This window comes from Camelus bactrianus, chromosome 6, assembly GCF_048773025.1.
Source record: "Camelus bactrianus isolate YW-2024 breed Bactrian camel chromosome 6, ASM4877302v1, whole genome shotgun sequence".
Lineage (NCBI taxonomy): Eukaryota > Metazoa > Chordata > Mammalia > Artiodactyla > Camelidae > Camelus > Camelus bactrianus.
The window spans coordinates 4,060,262-4,072,475 of NC_133544.1; the positions used below are offsets into that span (position 1 = coordinate 4,060,262).

Genomic DNA, 12,214 nt, shown 5'->3' on the forward strand with positions numbered 1-12,214 from the left:
ATCTATGCATCAAAAAATTCATGTTTCCTAAGATTCTATGTTTATCACTGAGCTACACTGTGACTTCTGTGATTCTATACAGAAATTTCAAATAACACACTATATATAAGCATGCACAAAACACTTTCCTGGCCAAGAGCAAACACTTTACTGGTACTCACATGGGTCCCTGAGCCTCCAAAAGAGACAGACGCAATCAGAAGGCCCACTTCCATGGGAGGAGGCTTCATCACCTCGAATGCGCCCATTTGGAGGGGTACACAGCAGTCAGTGAGGGGAAAAAAAGAAAAAGGAAGAAGAATTCATTGTCATTCATTCTTCTTCCACCCTTTCACCTACTCAGCACTTACAAATTTATAACATTTTCATAATGGAGGGATTGTTTTTTCTCTAAATGAGCAAACGAAAGAACAACAAGCATAGCAACAGCAAAAAAAAAAAAAAAAAAAAAAAAATCCTCTAACTAACTTCAGAAGGAGCCCGAACAGCTGAAACCATCATTATTCACTACTTTTCGTTCTCGGCCAAAGAGCTGATGCCCTTGACCCAAATCATTGATCCTGGGCATCAGCAGGGGCCATCTGTGTTCATCTTTCCCACCTCGCCATGGATGCTGACGGGTAGACAATGATTTACCTTTCCTTCGTTACCTACTACTGACCTGGCCTCACTACTGCTTCTCTCATGGATCCACTGAGATTAGTAAAATCAAGACCTATTGACCTGAAATACGAACAGGATCGCTATACACTCCTGACATCTCTCCGTGGGATCACACAAGACACGGAAGCAAGGGAGTGTCTATGTGGCTGGACTCAGGGTTCCAGACACACTGTTCACTGGCCGTGGCACATCGGCCCACCACCACGGGTTCACTGGGGCCCATTTTGACTTCTTTCCTTGGTACAGTTGGATCCATTTAGTCATTACTTCCTTGACAATCATCAGACAAACACATGTCTATCCAAAACCCGAAAGCAAGACTCTGCAATATCCCACACTCCTCTCCAATCATTACCAGAATTGCTGGCATCTCTATTCTGAATGAGTAGCCATGTTCTCTGGCACCTCCTTCTCAACATAAGGTTTCCCAGCACACTCATCAGTGGGACAGAAGCACCCTTGGATTGTACTCCTCATTGGGAAAAACACTATGGAAACCCTCGAACAAACCACCCCAACCAAGACAGGCCCTTGCACCCCTCCTCACCTTGGTCTCCGACCTCTGACCCCAGGACCCTTAGAACCTTGATCACAGTGGAGGACGACATCACCTTCAGCTGTGATTCTGCAAAGTACCAAACAGACAAGGGGACAGAAAGATTGAGACTTTCTCTCTCCATGGATGCATAGTGTTTGGTGATGGAGTCTTTCATTCGTTCCATGGCAGGAAAGAACGAAAAGGCATGAAGAGAAAGGAGACGTGTCTTTCGGACTGGACCTCAGCGTTCCAGACACAGACACGTATTATTCGTCATCGATGACTCATACGCCGGTAGGGATCATCATCGATCCAGGAAAGACCATGGTCTCCTCACTCGTCCCATACGCTGAACTGATCAATGCACAGATTCACTCATTAGAATGGATAACTGAATGGTTCACCACCCCAAGAAGGCACTGGGATCCCCAAGAAGGCACTGGGATCCCCAGTATGTCTCTGGGACCGTTTCCACATCAATATATATGTCAAATCTCTGGTCCCTGACTCCCTTGGGCTGTACTCCAGAGATTGCTTCCTATTTGTCTTGTTATTGTCTATAGGATAAAAGTGGCCTTCTTGCATTATACTCTAAGCACTTTGGAAATGGAGTCCATGTGCCTAGGCGCCCCACCCAAACCAAGATCAGAGGACTGACTGTGCTCACACGGGTCTGCTGGCTCCTCAACTGCAGACGCATAGATGACACCATGGATCTCCTGGTTACAATGGAATGTGTAAATCAGATGAATGCAACCATTCTAAGCATACAAGACAGAACAGATGACACAAAAGGTTGAGATACTAAGTTTACTGGTCCTTGCACTCCAACTTTAATTTGGTCAGTCATTTATATAAGCAATGAACTAAAATAACATATATTTTATTTTTAAGTAAATATTATCAACCTTGCAGCTGACAGACAACATGAACATTATTACTTAGCAATATCTATGTCACTCTTACTCAAAGAACACCTTTATAGCATATATTTTCCAATAAGTATTTTTTTTTCACAATATACTGAGAATATCTCTTATCTAACCAGGTATTTTTACAATTGGATAATATTTCACCTCCTTCATATTTATTTGTTTACTGATTAATTCTTTGATCCAATTATTAAAAAAAATAGGCTGTATGAACATAAAGACAAAAAACAAGATTACAGATTACATATTTATTTTTAGATTCTCTCACTTATCCAAATATAATAATAGAATGAGAAAGTGTCAACATGACTAAAGACAAGGTCCTCACATATCCTGACATCTGTCCACAGAACACCATCAAGCAACAGCAGTGGACGACCATTCTTTTCTGTTGGACCTCAGAGTTCCACACACATATTTATTGCGTACGACTCATATGCCACCAGTGGTCATCACTGATCCAATATGGTCCTTCTTTTTCTGCATTCCTTTCTATTTGTTGACCAAATCATTAATTCATTAATAATAACTTCTAACAAAAACCCTAGAAGAGCCTTTACATTCCTTATCTATATATAGAATCATTCTCCCATCACTATATCTCTTTCCTTAATTATCTTAAATGTCATGTATGTTGTAATCAATGAAATTGATGTGATATATATGAATATAATGCTCCATATTAAATTCAGCAGTTACCACTGGGCTGTAATTGGCCACCTTTGACTCTATACGGCACTTTTTAAAAACATACTGACTATCCTAGAAACCCTGCTGAAACCAAGGAAAGAAATTTGACTCTTCCTCACATGGGCGTCCATGCTCCTCGCGTGGACGTGCAGTCGTGGAGCTCGTCATCGCAGAATAGTGTTGTGTCAGCTCGAACGCATCCATTCTGACAAGTACGGGCACAAATGACAATTAAACAAAAATTAAGGCCTTGTCTCCACTGATCTTTGCTTTCCACATTTTCTTCACTCATTTATTTGGGTATTTATAAATTTTTCATGATGTAAATACATTTTTCTCTTAATCAAAGGAACAACCTCAAACTTGAGACTGAGCCAGAAAAAATAAATTAACTCATATTTTCCTGTGTCTATATGATCCTTAGCCAAGGAAGTGACACCCTTGTTCCATTGCTTTCTTATGGGCATCAGTGTTTTCAGTTTTATCAATATTCTTGCCTCACCATTTGAGTCTATGTTTGGATGTTTCACTCCTTTCTCTTTACCTATTATTTGTGTTTCCTTAATAGTTCTACCATTGATTCATTAATAATAACACATCCAAATAGGAATTCATAATAAGAACGTGACCCTTGTGTATTCTTAACATCTGTCTACAAGAGCAAACCAAAGAGAAGGCGTAGACTATTTCTTGTGATGGACCTCAGATATCCAGACATGTGTCATTCATCGTCCATGACTTATCCACCACCAGTTGTCATCATTGGTCCATTAGAGGCCCACTTTTCTTCATTCATTCTATCCATTAAGTCATTGGTTCATTTAAAATAATATTATTTACAAAAACTGAAGGATAAGGTGCTTGAATATCCTTAACTTCTACTATAGAGTCATTGCAAATATAGGATATACGTCTTTCATTAATCACTCTTGTTTTATAATTATATGAAGATTTTATGGATTACCTTTAAACTGTTAAGGGTGTCATGAATCAATGTTACACATTAAATTAATAAATATATATCATATTTATCACTGGGCCATAGTTAAATTTTTTACTACATTTACTACTTTTTAAAAATACCACAAATAAGCTTGAAAATACCACAAAATTTTTGAACATTACTCACCTTGGTCTCCTTCCTAACACAAAGGGAACATGACAATCTTGACTACAACAGAAGATGAAATCAGCTTGAGTGTCCATTCTGAGGAGTACCAGGCAGAGAAGATGATAAAAAGGTTGAGACATTCTCTCCACCGATCCATTTAGTCCACCATCCATGCACATGGTCTTTTAGGCATTTATTAACTTATTAGAATATTTATTTTTTTCTTAAAAATAAACTTCAAACTTTCATCTGAATCAAGCAGAACTGACTACGACATGTCAATGTCTACATCAATCTTAGTCAAAGACACAACACATTCGATCCTTTTATATTCATTATAATGTACATTCATATACTTTAACCTTACTACATATTTATCAAAGAAATATACTTCAGTCTATTCACCTTTATTCATTTATACATGGTGTATTCTACCATTACTATTTTTATAAATTGTTAATACTCGTGAGCACAAAAACCTAAAACAAAATCTTCCTGTATTATTGACGTCTGCATATAGGATCCCTGCGCATGAGAGAAATGGACTAGGTCACTTTTGCACTGGCCCTCAGAGTTCCAAGCCAATAATACTCATCACGTGTGACTCACAGGGCACCAGTTATCACGGATGTCCATGATGGGCTCTTATTCTTTTCATTCTCCTAAATATTTATTTATTGATTAGTTAAGAAATACACAAAAGTAAAAAAATAAGAATACAGTCCTTCAACAGTCCTGACATCTATTTTTACAATATTACACAGAGACTGTCTTTCATTAATTGACCTATGTATTAAATTTACAGATTAGTCAACATCATGCTTCATATCAATCCAATATTAAACACTGACATATTTTGCCTTGTTTGATTATATTTAATGTCTTTGAATAATGAAGCAAATAGCCTAAACAAACCACTCAAACTAAGACAAGAACTTTGGCTATTACTCACATCGGGCTCCATGCTCCTACCACGTAGATGCAACCAGAGAGCTGGTGATCTTGGAAGAATGTTACAATCAGTTCAAGTGCGTCTATTCTGGGGGGTACAGAGCAGAGCAGATGATAAAAAAGCAAGATATTCCTCCACTGATCCTTGCTCTGCATCTTTCATTGAGGCTATCATTATTTATAGTATGTTACATTTTCTCTTAAGAAACAAACGTCTTTGACCTTCCCACAGATTTAGAACATAAATAATGTCTATCATTTATCTTGTCTATATCATCTTAGCCAAAGAAGTTAGTCATGTTCCATTCATGTCTCTTTGGACTTCAGTGTTGTCAAATTACATTAATTAGCATTTCTTGCCTCAAACATAATTTTAAATTGGACAACGCTTCTACAACTCAGCTTTCTTTTCTTCTATACCTCCTCATTGATATTTTGTTGATCCAATTATAGTAAAGAATGAAAACACATGAAGAGAAAGAAGACATGTCTTTCAGTTGGACCTCAGAGTTCCAGACACATGTTATTCGTCATCGATGACTCATACGCTGGCATAGATCATCACTGATCCAGAAAAGACCACTTTCTCTTCATTCATCCCATATTATTTATTGATTAATTCATTAATTCACTAATTATAATTTTGAAACTCTATGATTCACTAAACACCAAGAAAGCATTGTTATCCTTAATATGTATCTAGAATCATTCTCACATCAATGTATCTCAATCATTAATTATCCTGCTCTTCGTAAATCCTTCAATCTTTGTAAACCTTTCAATTAATCCTATATTCGTCACTGAGACACACTGGACTTCTTTAAGAACTTTTCACATATTTTCTTAATACAGTGACTACGCTTGAACGAACCACCCAAATCAAGACAAGAGTTTTGATTATTGCTCACATGGGTCTCCCGGCTCCTAAAGCAGGGATGTAATCCTGAGGCTCACGATGGAGGGAAGATCCTGAACCAGGTCCAGTGGGTCCATTCTGAGGAGCACAGGGCAGAGCAGACGATGAACATGGTTAAGACACTCTCTCCACTGGTCCTTGCACTTAACCTGCATCTAATCAGTCCTAAGGCAATCATATACTTGGTGTAAAAATTTTATTCTCTTAAGCAAATGAACACGTTTGAGCTTGCCGATGACCTAGAACCTGAAAATTACCTATGACTTTTACTCCCTTAGCCACACAGGTAACGGTCATATAGTAGTCACATATTTATATAATTGGACAATGCTTTTCTCATTCATCTTTACTTATTTATCTATTTCTTTACAGAGTCTCTCATTTATGCAGTTATGATAATAAATGAAAATGCATGAACATGAAGACCAAATACAAGATCTTAGTAATTTCTGGACATCTCTCTATAGGATGCCTTCAAATAGTGGAAATAGACTAGATTAATTTCATATTGGACCTCAGTCACAGACACGTATTCATCGTAAATGACTCATACGCGACCAGTAGTCATCATCGATCCAATACTGTCCCTCTTCGTCTGCACGTATTTCTAATTGTCTGTTGATTAAATCAATAATTCCCTAATGATTTTTAAGCAGTAAAATTAAAATGAAAAACACAAGAGCTTTTATGCCCTAAAATTGTATAGAGAAATATTCTTACATCAATATATCTCTTCCATTATTTAAACTCAGTTTTCTATATATGCATTACTCAATACAATTTTTCATATGTCCCTTATTTAACAATGAGATACAGCTGGCGTCTTTACTTATGTTCCACACTTTTTAATAATACAGTGAATAATCTTTACAATAAAACCAACATACTGAAACCAAGAAAAGAACTTCAACTCTTACTCACATTAATCTCCCAGCTCCCATTAGGAAGTGGCAACCACACAGCTTATGACCATGGAAAATGTTCATATCATCTCAATTGTTTTCATTCTAAAGAATATACTAAAAAAAAATAGATGTGGTCAATTTCCATTGATCCTGTTTATGGTATTTCAATTACTCAGCATTTAGGTATTTATTATTTTTCTTAATATATAATTGTATTTTATTTTTCTCTTAATCAATCAAATGTCAAACACACAACTAATTCAGTCAGTAACTAACCTATCACTGTCTTTATCACTCTTACTTGAAGACATATACACTTGAATCACTTTTCCCCATTCCAACGTATTTTAATATTTTTGCTATACATTTTAACAATGAATACTTCACCCCTTTTTATTACATTCAGTTATATATTTCTTTTTAATCCCATCATTGATTCCTTACAATAATATTTTTAAATGAGCAGGTACACAAAGACCAGGAACATTGTTCTGGTACATGCCTGGTAACACTATAGGATTACTTCGAATGGAGGCAAAAGACAAGATTTCTCCTGTGTTTGACTTTAGATCATCATTTATCTAGATTTGGCCTTAATTACCTTCATTGATATCTACATTTTTATTGAATAATTCATCAACAATAAAATAAATACCTCAGGATCACAAATCTCAAGAAAAGTTCCCTGAATACCTCTAATGTTTGTCTACAAAATTAGTTTTCACTGAGAATATGTATTTTTCATTAATGGATTTCAATACTTCCTATACAAACTTATAATATATAATGCTTCCTCTTAACCCCATTTTTACAATTTTCAAAGTTTGATGATTATTACATTTCACACTTTTAAAGTTTTTATTTTAATTGAAGTATAGTTGATTTACAATATTGTGTTAGTTTCTGGTATATTTCACACCTTTTAATAATGCAATTATTAAACATAAAACCAAGAAAAGAATTTTGAATATTACTCACACTGATCTCCATGCTTTTAAACCTCAGATGCAACCACAGAGATTTTGCCATGATGAAATGCTTCCATCAGTGGAATGCAAGCATTTTAAGGGGTGTAAGGCAGAACAAATGATAAAAAAGATTGAGACAATATGCTTATTGGTCCTTGTATTCCATCATTAATTTAGTCAGTCAATTATTAAGCAGCAAATAGAGTAATGTATATTTTATTTGTTCCTGAGTAAATGAACTTTATCAATCTAGCCACTAATGGACAACACGAACATTGACTATTACTTGTCAATAACTCTCTCATCTTTAGTCAAAGAATGACGCCCTCATCATATATATTCCCTAACAAATGTCAGTGTTTTCAATACAAATTAAGACTATTCCTTAGCTGGCCGCACATTTTTATAATCGAACAATATTTAACTGCTTTCATCTTTATTTTAGTTTATTATTTATTGATCCATGTATAAAAAGTCAAAGAAAAGGAATAAACATAACTACCAAAAACAAAGTATATAAATCCTTGTATAATCCTGGCATGTATCTATAAAATCACCTCAACAAGACAATGAGCCAGATTCCATTTCTGTTGGACCTCAGAGTTCCAGACACTTATTCATCGTGAATGACTCATACGCCACCAGTGGTCATCATCGATCCAATACTGTCCCTCTTTTTCAGCATTCAATTCTACAGTCTACTAACAAATTCTTTATTTCACCTATAATAATTTTGAAAATCTAGTGTTCATAAGAACCAATGAAGAGTCATACTACTATTCTATAAAAAGTTCATTCACATGTATCTTTTTAAAATTATAATGCTGTTTTTCATCTATGCATTATTAATATAATGTTTCATCAAACTCAGTATTTATCACTGAACTACAACTGTCCTTCTATGATTCCATATGGAACTTTCAAATAACACACTGAACGCACACACACACACATACACACACACACAAAATCACCCAAAACTAAGATAAAAAATTTGAATGTTTACTCACCTTGGTCTCTGCTTCTGACACAGATGTAATCATAAGGTGCACCTCCAGGAACAAGGCTTAATCAGCTCGAATGTGTCCAGTTTGAGGAGTAAAGCTTAGTCAATGAGGGAAAAAAAGAGAAAATTTAAGGCAATTGATTCTTACTTTATATATTTCATTTAGTCATTTAAGAATTTACATGGAGTTTTTTTTCTCTTAACAGGAAAACTAATCTCAAACATGAGAATGATCCAGGATAACAAAATTGACTCAGTAATTCACACCTATATGATCTTTGGTCGAGAGTGACACCTTTGATTCATCTATTTTATAATGGGCTTTAGTGTTGGAAATTTTTATTAGTATTTCATGCCTCAGCCTATATCTTCACAAACAACAATTTATCTTTTCTTCTTAAGCTATTATTTGTATATCTTTAATGGTTCTATCCCCGATGATAATAATTTTAAATCTAATCTAAGAAATCGACCTTTATACATTCCTAACACCTGTCTATAGGATGAAATAAACAAAGAAATAGACTCGTCCACTAACCATCAGTGGTTCATCTGAGGCCCAGGTTACTTCATTCTTTTATATATTTCTTTTAATTAATCATAACTTCATTGATAAAATAAAATAAATACATAATTATCAAAACCCAAAGAACAAGACATTTGAATATTCCTAACTTGTCTCTACCTACTCATTATGAAAATAGATTATGATTCTATCTCTTTCATTAGTAGATATCAATGTTGTACACTATCAATTAATCACCATAAGGTTTCATGTCATATTTACCATTGAGCCATGGTAAACTTTTTGATTATATTTATTACTATTAAAATATATTATAATACATTATAATATATTTTACTATATATATTAGTATAGTATAATATTCATTAATAATACTTATTCCTTTTCATAAAAACCTTAAATGAGACAAACCAAGACACTCTGAGCACTACTCACTTTGTTCTCTGTCCTGTAAGCATAGGACATGGTAACCTTGATCGCAACGGAGGCTGACATAACCTTGAGCTCCTCTTCTGCAAAGTACCAAACAGAAAAGGTGCTAAAGAGATTGAGATTTTTTCTTTTTATTGATCCACGTATGTGCTTATTCATTCTTTCATTAGTTCAATTATAATAAAGAATGAAAATGCATGAAGAGAAAGAAGACCTGTCTTTTGGTTGGACCTCAGAGTTCCAGACACATATTATTCGTCATCGATGACTCATACGCTGGCATAGGTCATCATTGATCCAGAAAAGACCACTTTCTCTTCATTCATCCCATATTATTTATTGATGAATTCATTAATACACTAAATACAATTTTAAAACTGTATGATTCACAAAACCCCAAGAGGTCACTGCTATACCTAATATGTATCTAGAATCATTCTCAAATCAAAGTACCTCTGTCATTAATTATCCCACTTTTCATAAATGCTTTAATCATTGTAATACTTCCCATTAATCCCATATTGGTCACCAGGACACAGTTTGGCTTATTTTTCACACAATTTCTTAATATAGTGAAAACCCTTCAACAAAACACCCAAATCAAAGGATGAACTTCGATTATTACTCACAGTGGCCTCTGGGCTCCTGAAAAGGGAAGATCCTGAACCAGGTCCAGTGGGTCCATTCTGAGGAGCACAGGGCAAAGCACATGATGAACAGGGTTGAGACATTCTGTCTGCTGATCCTTGCATTTAACCTTTTATTTAATCAGTCCTTAAGCAATCATTAATTGGGCGTAAATATTTTTTTCTCTTAGGAAATGAGCACGTTTGATAGTGCCACTAGCCTAGCATCTGAACATTATCCATGTCTTTTACTCCCCTGGCTACACAGGTGACAGTCATAACATTCATATCTTTATACAACTGAACAGCGCTTCACTCATTCATCTTTACTTATTTACCTATTGATTCATAGATCTCATTTATTCAATTATAATAATAGATGAAAATGCATGACAAAAAAGAGCAAATACAAGATAATATATTCTTGACATTTGTCTATTGGATGTCTTCAAATAATGGAAATGACTAGTTTAATTTTGTTTGCTGTTGGACCTCAGAGTTGCAGACAAGTATTCATCGCAAACGACTCATACGCCACCAGCAGTCATCATCGATCCAATATTGTCCCTTTATTTCTTCATTCATCTGCACGTTTATTGACTAACTCATTAATTTGCTACTAATAATTTACTAAAATTATTATTTGCGAAACTCAAGAAGATTTATGATATCCCTATTCTGAAAGTAGTTCATTTTCACATCAATGTATCTCTTTTTTGAATTATAATGCTGTTGCTCGTCTATGCATTAATCAGTACAATGTTTCATAAAATTCTACATTTATCACTGAGTTACAGTTTGCCTTCTGCGATTCTACACAAAATGTTCAAATAATATAATGAATATAAATGCACACACACAAAAAAACAACGAAACTAGGACAAGAAATTTGACTATTACTCACATTGGTCTCTGTGATTCTAGCAAAAAGATTCAATCACAAGGCGCAACACTGTGGAATAATACTTAATCAGCTCACATGTGTCCACGTTAAGAATTATAAAGCACAGTTGATGACAAAAAGGTAAAAGGGAAGAAAAATGTATCACCATTGATTGTTGATTTCCACTTTTCATTTATCTCATTTAAGAATTTATAACTTTCATATTGTAGAGATTGTTCTCTTCATAGAAAGAATGACCTCAAACTCAAGATTACTCAGAACAATAAAACTGAAACCTAATTGATCATGTCCATCTGATATCTGTCTAAAGAGGGGACACCCTTGATTGGTGTATTTCATGATGGGCATCAGAGTTGGCAACTTTTAATTAATATTTCTTGCCTCACCATAGATGTTCATAATTACACAATAATTTATCTATTCTTCTAATCTATTATTTATATATCTTTAATGGTGCTATCATTGATCTAGTAATGATTTCAAATCTTAGTTTAAGAATGTAAACTTTCTACATTCCTAACTTCTATCCATAGAATAAAATAAACTAAGAAACAGAGTACTTACTGTATTGGACCTCAGGGTTCGAGATACTTATTATTCAGTCATACCTGCTAATCATCATTGGCTCATTTAAGGCCCACTTTTACTTCTTTCTTTTATATATTTGCATCAATTAAATTATTACTTCATTGATAATAATAAAGTAAATATGTGATTAAGAAAAGCCAAAGCACAAGACACTTGAGTATTCCTAGCTTCTCTGTACTCATTACCAAAACAGACTATATCGCTTTCGTTACTAAATATCAGTGTTATTGACTATTAATTAATCAACATAAGGTATCGTATCACATTTAGCTTTGGGGCATAGCTAACCTTTCAACTGTATTTATCACTTTCTAATAATAAATACTATGAGAACCTTTAAACAAATGATCCAAACCAAGACAAGCCCTTCGATCACTCCTCACCTTGGTCTCCGTCCAAGAATGAGACCCTTAGAACCCTGACCACAATGGAGGATGACATCACCTTCAGCTTTGACT

At 34.7% G+C, this 12,214-nt stretch overlaps 1 long non-coding RNA gene, 8 other non-coding genes and 1 pseudogene across 45 annotated transcripts in view; all 10 read right to left on the minus strand.

Moving 5' to 3' along the window:
• LOC105079931 (uncharacterized) overlaps positions 1-12,214 on the minus strand; it is a 175,443-nt gene that overhangs the window by 65,027 nt on the left and 98,202 nt on the right. For 34 of the 37 annotated variants that reach the window (XR_012507365.1, XR_012507362.1, XR_012507361.1 and 31 more), the window contains 13 exons: positions 12,140-12,214; positions 11,169-11,216; positions 10,268-10,324; positions 9,642-9,718; positions 8,685-8,778; positions 7,685-7,744; positions 6,723-6,820; positions 5,794-5,879; positions 4,887-4,973; positions 3,953-4,030; positions 2,943-3,028; positions 1,869-1,962; positions 162-1,288 (listed from right to left, as the gene is read on the minus strand). This is a non-coding gene — a long non-coding RNA (uncharacterized LOC105079931). The remainder of the gene's footprint in view (positions 1-161; positions 1,289-1,868; positions 1,963-2,942; positions 3,029-3,952; positions 4,031-4,886; positions 4,974-5,793; positions 5,880-6,722; positions 6,821-7,684; positions 7,745-8,684; positions 8,779-9,641; positions 9,719-10,267; positions 10,325-11,168; positions 11,217-12,139) is intronic. The other 3 variants (XR_012507371.1, XR_012507360.1, XR_012507370.1) reach the window with 2 other exon arrangements.
• On the minus strand, positions 1,436-1,516 carry LOC123612503 (small nucleolar RNA SNORD113/SNORD114 family; annotated as a pseudogene).
• On the minus strand, positions 2,525-2,596 carry LOC123612488 (small nucleolar RNA SNORD113/SNORD114 family). Its single transcript, XR_006719757.1, has one exon. It is a non-coding gene; the product is annotated as a small nucleolar RNA SNORD113/SNORD114 family (small nucleolar RNA).
• Positions 3,519-3,593, minus strand: LOC123612484 (small nucleolar RNA SNORD113/SNORD114 family). Its single transcript, XR_006719753.1, has one exon. It is a non-coding gene; the product is annotated as a small nucleolar RNA SNORD113/SNORD114 family (small nucleolar RNA).
• LOC123612460 (small nucleolar RNA SNORD113/SNORD114 family) lies at positions 4,496-4,569 on the minus strand. Its single transcript, XR_006719729.1, has one exon. It is a non-coding gene; the product is annotated as a small nucleolar RNA SNORD113/SNORD114 family (small nucleolar RNA).
• LOC123612487 (small nucleolar RNA SNORD113/SNORD114 family) lies at positions 5,383-5,457 on the minus strand. Its single transcript, XR_006719756.1, has one exon. It is a non-coding gene; the product is annotated as a small nucleolar RNA SNORD113/SNORD114 family (small nucleolar RNA).
• On the minus strand, positions 6,310-6,379 carry LOC123612492 (small nucleolar RNA SNORD113/SNORD114 family). The gene has a single exon (XR_006719761.1). It is a non-coding gene; the product is annotated as a small nucleolar RNA SNORD113/SNORD114 family (small nucleolar RNA).
• Positions 8,265-8,336, minus strand: LOC123612457 (small nucleolar RNA SNORD113/SNORD114 family). Its single transcript, XR_006719726.1, has one exon. It is a non-coding gene; the product is annotated as a small nucleolar RNA SNORD113/SNORD114 family (small nucleolar RNA).
• On the minus strand, positions 9,864-9,938 carry LOC123612482 (small nucleolar RNA SNORD113/SNORD114 family). Its single transcript, XR_006719751.1, has one exon. It is a non-coding gene; the product is annotated as a small nucleolar RNA SNORD113/SNORD114 family (small nucleolar RNA).
• On the minus strand, positions 10,751-10,822 carry LOC123612481 (small nucleolar RNA SNORD113/SNORD114 family). Its single transcript, XR_006719750.1, has one exon. It is a non-coding gene; the product is annotated as a small nucleolar RNA SNORD113/SNORD114 family (small nucleolar RNA).